General features: G+C 37.4%; 1 long non-coding RNA gene across 1 annotated transcript; it reads left to right on the top strand.

Moving 5' to 3' along the window:
• Positions 1–1,531: 1,531 nt before the first annotated feature.
• On the top strand, positions 1,532–5,723 carry LOC120119935. The gene is made up of 3 exons (XR_005515871.1): positions 1,532–1,617; positions 3,990–3,993; positions 5,714–5,723. It is a non-coding gene; the product is annotated as an uncharacterized LOC120119935 (long non-coding RNA).
• Positions 5,724–6,103: the final 380 nt, after the last annotated feature.

The following is a 6,103-nucleotide window of genomic DNA, read 5'->3' as shown; positions in this document are numbered from 1 at the left end:
CTCTTTTTAGATCGTTTCTCTCGAAACAAGGGGGCGTCTCGCTTGAGACTAATGTACTCAAAACAAAATTATGTCTCTCTTGAGACAGTTTCCCTTAAAACAATATCTTTGAACAAATTTCGTCTCCCTTGAGACAATTTCTTTTAGAACTAAGTTTTGTCTCTCTTGAGATAGTTTCTCTTGGAAAAAAAACCTTTGAAAATGTTTCCCTTGAAATGCCAAAAACCCTTGAGTTCGATTACACTTAGCTTCGAGGGCACATCATTTGCAACATAGCTCAAGGCAAGAAGGGCTATTTTCCAAAAAAAGACATTCGAGTTCGACTACGCTCAACTCCGAGGCACATCATTTGCAGCATAGCCTAAGTCGAGAAGGGCTATCTGCCAACAAAAGATCTCACGAGTTCGATTTCATTTAGCTCGATAACAACGATGAACTACTTTCTGGAAGAATTTTCAAGCTGAAATCTTTAAGCCGAGAAGAAGACAAAGGCCCAATTCCAGGAAGCTCAATCACATTTGAGAAGACCGAACAAAAACTGGTTGTCTTTTCGTCTTTGCCCTATTCTTGTTAACATAAGAATGTGCAATGAGGGGCAGTTGTAGACACTCATTTTTTACCAGGTTTTATATTTTTATTTATTATTATTATTATTATTATATATATTTTTTTATTTTTTTGTAGTTCCAACAAGAACTCACCATCATCACCTCTAACAACCCACTACCCCAACTACCATTTTCTCACACACATCTCACAGCTTCACTTTCTCTCTCTATTTTCTTCTTCAAAGATGGGTCCCCAGAATGAGAAGATATCTCCATTTTTTCAGTATAACACGACTCTCACAACTACTTCCACTACCACTACAATCCCTTTTAAAATGATGTACATGGTTGATGCGAGAGGGGGCACGAATCATTCATCGGGGGCCTCTGGTTTTTAAGCTTTTGTTTCCTTTGTTTAACATCTGGAACACGAAGCCAAGGCCAAGCTTATTCCTTTTGAATCCTCCAACAAACGAAGCACCAAAAACATAAAGAAGAGAGAACGAGCTCTCAGATTTCCAAATCTGCTGCTAGAGCTATCAGATCCCTCTTTTCAGCTTCGAAGAAAGCTCACTTTTGCTCCGCATAAGGGCAGGCGATAGCGAAGGTTACGGTAGCAGCAGTTTCAGTCAGTAAGTGGCAGCTTACATGGTTCAAGAGCCGTAGGCTCAGGCTGCACAGACTGAGCGCACCTTCATCGCCATCAAGCATGATGGAGTACAAAGAGGACTGACTGCAGAAATCATATCTCATTTTGAGCGCAAAGGATTCAAGCTCGTTGCTATCAAGATAATGGTTCCTTCAAAGGAATTTGCCCAGAAACACTACCATGACTTAAAATATAGACCCTTCCTTCAATTGGGTGTTAAGGCTCATGGCTGCAACGGCTTAACCTACACCCTCAATTACGCCAATGAGAAAGGAAAGTTGGATGAATTGCTTGAAGAAGAGGGCGTGAAAATATTGATTTGTCATCTCATCGGGTTCCACTCTCGAGGATGCAATGCTTTTTGTTGATATCAACTGGTTCTTTATCACACTTTTTCCTTGACCATTTGTTTGAGATGAAGTCTAAACACCACTTTGTTTCATGTCATGTGATTTTTTTTAATTCTATGTTAAGTGGTAACAAAGCAGTTTGCAAATGTCGAGGAAATTTAATGTTTGAGGATGGATGATTTTGTTTTATTTTGTGACCAAAGTGATGAACTTTATTATTCCAAATGCTATATTGATGACTTAATTATGATTCAAAGGCTCAATAGATATGAAGGTATAATAGTTATCTTGGTATGGCACAATGGTGTACTGGTGGTAAGAAAATGTATGTGTGGATTCCATGAGCTAACATGTCCGATATATCATTAAGATCTCTTAAGAAATTAAAAGTCTGTTTGTTGCACATTTTTCTCTTAATCCATTTTTTCTCTTTAATTTATTTAGTATTTTTTAATCTAACATTTTTTACTTTCTTTTTTAGGGATATTTTTAACTAATCAAAGGTAAATAATTTGAATCGAGTATTTTAATTTAAATTTAAATTTTAAATTTTTTGTAATTAAGATAACCGTCAAATTAATTGGTACTGAAAGGGCGGTACAAGGGTGCTAATCCTTCCTTGACCGTAACTGACTCCCGAGCCCGACATATTTCTGGTGAAACGTAGATCAGGTAAGATGGTGTCCGACCCACCTAAATTCGTTTTAAAATGGTCGGTGGCGACTCTACCCAATTCGTTTAATTCAAGTCGAAGCCCAATTCCGGGCCCAACCGAAAGACGGTCGCGATAGCTTGGCGACTCTGTTGGGGACAGATAAGTGAGTCAGGCCAGAGTTAATTTTCGGTTGTCTTTTAATACGAAAATAGTAAATTTAATTTTAATTTATTTATTCGATTTTAATTATTTACCTTTGATTATTTTTCAAATAAATAGTTGTACTGACATTTTTTCAATGATTTCAGATTTTTGAAAAGTTTCTATCTCTGGCTGTATACCCGAGCTTCAAACCCTATTTAAATAGGGGTGAAAGCGACGCCTTCGTGTGAATTTATTCACCATGCGGGCCTAGCAAGTAACCTTCGGGATTCATATACCTCATGTCTTCGTGTGAATTTATTCACCGTGCGGGCATAAGGGAATGTTTCCTCTCGAGTTTAACTTAGTCCACACAAGCTTGTAATGGGCTTAGGACTAAGGGTCTGGCAAGCCCAAGGGGGCACCATCAAGGAGAACTTAAGTACCTTTTTTAGAACCTAAACTGGGAGAGTACAGGGAATTAGAGCCCACCCCAAAACCTTATTCCAAACCCTAGGCTGCTTTGTTTCCTGCTTTATTTTCTGTTTAAAGCATGCGAACTAGACAAATATGCGGTTAGGATTTGCTTGAAATTAGCATGCGGGATAGAGATCATGTCCAGGTAGGAATAATAAGTATGTGGGGTAGATATCATGTGGGGTAGGATTTTTCATATTTTATTATTATTATTTTGATTTACCTCACTAACTATTTTTTTATTTTGGTTCTCTTTTATTTTGTTTTCATCGTTTGCATCATTTAAAACGAGGTGTTGATCCACCAAAAAGTGTTTGTTGAACATGAATAATCTATATTAATGGACAAAAGGGTTGTAATACAATAGACGAAAATACATAGGACAGTCTACAAGTCGACTTTGTGTCACATTCAATCCAGAAGACGTGGTACCCACAATTGAAGAGTATATCGCTCTGCTGCATTATAAAAGAACTCAGAATGAACCAGGTCTACATCAAGCACAATGAAATCCTATCTTTGAAGAACTGACTGGCAGAGGTTGCAGTGGCAAGATGAAGGCCACTGATATTATGAGTCATTTCAAAGACGACAATGGCAAAACGATAGCTGAAGTTGGAGACCATTGCTGACGAATTTAAGAAACAGACAAATGGACTTCACATAGTTCCTATCAATTAAGGGCTCCAATGACGTATTCGTTGGGAACAGGCTCAACAAAAGATAAATGTCGGAGGTGCAGTCCTTCGAGATTTTTTTTGGGGCAAACAACTAGTCATTTGCACAGTTCATCCAGAGAAAACAGAGCGGTTCGACAGATTGTTCAATCGGTCACAGACGAAGGCAGAAGATTTTTCAACATATCAGAAGCTGTCAGAATATTTTTGTCTCTTCAAAGATAAAACACTTTTGTCTCCAATAAGGATTATTTCTAATAACAGACACATTTTTTGGATCAATACCTCGAACATTGCATGCATCATGCATTCCTGCATATTTCACATTAATTTCTCTTTTCATAAAAAATGAGAACATTTCGATCCTATGACATATAAGGAGATTTACCAACAGTTGTTTGACGCACATGTGGTGTCACCATATCCAGAGAAATCCATGAAGCCCCTGTACCCCAGGTAGTATGATGAGAACGCTCATTGCAAATATCATAGCGGTGTCCCAGGGCGCACTATCGAGAACTACTCCACATTCAGGAGAATCTCACAGAAAATACATAACAAGAATTAGATCAACTTCAATAACTCAGGGGCATCCAAGTGAGGCATATCATTTCATCATTTGAGGCATTTTTTTAGTTTGTTTTTTTCCATTTTTTCTCAAGTTTTTGTAAGAACATTTGAATAAATTTATGTTACTTTAATGATGACGAGCAATGAATCACATTTGCAAACTTGCAATTCTTTGAATATCAACTGAATTAAGAAGCTCTTTAAATGGTTGAAAGTTATGAATCCCTGACAAAGTAACATGATTTAAAACAAGGACTTTTTACCTTACCCAGAATATACACTCAAACACCGTACCCTGCTCTTGCAATTACCCAATGTAACCTTTTCCTTTCATAAGTTGCGGACAACATGGGGCATCCTTTTGCATATGACATTACTATGTTTTTTTTATTTAAGATGTTCAGTGATGATAATGATCTTTACAGATGTAATAGTCAAGTAAGAAAATCTAGTTTAGGTCAGTTGTTTGGAAATTAAACTCTAAAGATGAGATTTCTTGACTTTCAAAAAACACCTAGACTATAACAGGTTCTTCTTGACAAGCTTAAGAAATTAAATCCGTAAAGCTGAGCTATTCCACTAAGGCAATTGGTTATAGAGGAAACTTGAAAGCCATGGCTTTATGAATAGATTGCATTCAAACCATGACATTGCTCGGACACTTGGCAACTCGGTGTTTTCTCTACTACTATTGTCAGGATGAAGACTTTGTAATGAGATGAACCCTTCAGTTAACCTGATAAAAATGATTATAATATTAAGCTTTCCCTCTAAAGCAATTGGTTAAATGCCCTGGCTTTATGGATTTGGCTAGCCAGATAATGGCAAATTAAATCAAATTTATCTAAACAATAAATTTTTGGTAATAATGGACTAAGGGAGTTAAGGAACACCTGTTATAGTCAAATACACACGAGCACTCAAGAATTTCATTTTTAGACCGATATTTCTGTACTACCTTTGTTAGAAAAGCTTACAAAACTTGAACAAATGGAAGATTTCAAAGGACTGGAATAAAAGGTCTAGTAATTGATCATGCTAGTTGCGTCATTTTGTCCGCACCGAATTAAAATGCCAAACCAAAAAACATGTTGCGATATTTCAAAAAATGACATTTTGGTGACCGAAACCTTAGAAAGAAGGCCAACTTAAAGCCAACTCATCCATTTGAACATTTGGCAAAGAGCTGCAACTCTTGATTCCTTTAATATTCTTTGAACTCGCGTTTATAATTTGATTCAATTGCGAACAATATTTTACAGAATTTTTATCTTTTTCCTTCCAAAAGCGAGAAAAAAGGAGGAAAACATTTTCAAACAGGACAGTTTCAAATATGAAAGGTCGGTAAAGCCAAAGCTCGAGAAGCAAATGGGGCACGATCGATTCCATGGATCAGATTGGCAGACAAAACACAGGACTCCAATCCAAGAGATAAAACATAATTCATTCATGTTGCATGCATCTTATGCATACTTAGGAGCATCACATTTATCATTTTTAGCACACATAATTTTTTTATAGCTTTTAGAGTCAATTTCAACTTCACAGCGAAAGAGATTGGACTCGAAACGACACAATTTACTCGATAGTAGATTTCAACTTCACGACGGAGGATATCAGACTCGAAGCCAAACTTCACAATAAAGGGGTCATCCACGGTTTCAATTTCACGACGAAGGGAATCGTGTCCACCCGCAACATACAATACTTGGATTTCAACTTCACAGCGAAGGATATTCAAGTCAATGCTCAACTTCACGACGAATGGGCCATCCGCGATTTTAACTCCACGACGGAGGATATCTTACCCACACATCCACTATTTCAACTCCACGACGGAGGATATCGTGTCATTCGGGGCTCAACTTCACAACGAAGGGGCTTCCCAATTTCAGAGCCAATTTCAACTTCACAATGAATGATATTGGACTCATGACAGCACAAGCTTAACTTCACAGCGAAAGGGCAGCTGATTGTCAACAAACAATTTCCCAATTTCAGAGCCAATTTCAACTTCACAACGAAGGATATTAGAC

This window comes from Hibiscus syriacus, unplaced genomic scaffold (genome assembly GCF_006381635.1).
Source record: "Hibiscus syriacus cultivar Baekdansim isolate YM2019G1 unplaced genomic scaffold, ASM638163v2 tig00110332_pilon, whole genome shotgun sequence".
NCBI lineage: Eukaryota > Viridiplantae > Streptophyta > Magnoliopsida > Malvales > Malvaceae > Hibiscus > Hibiscus syriacus.
This window is presented reverse-complemented; position numbering and strand designations above follow the sequence as displayed.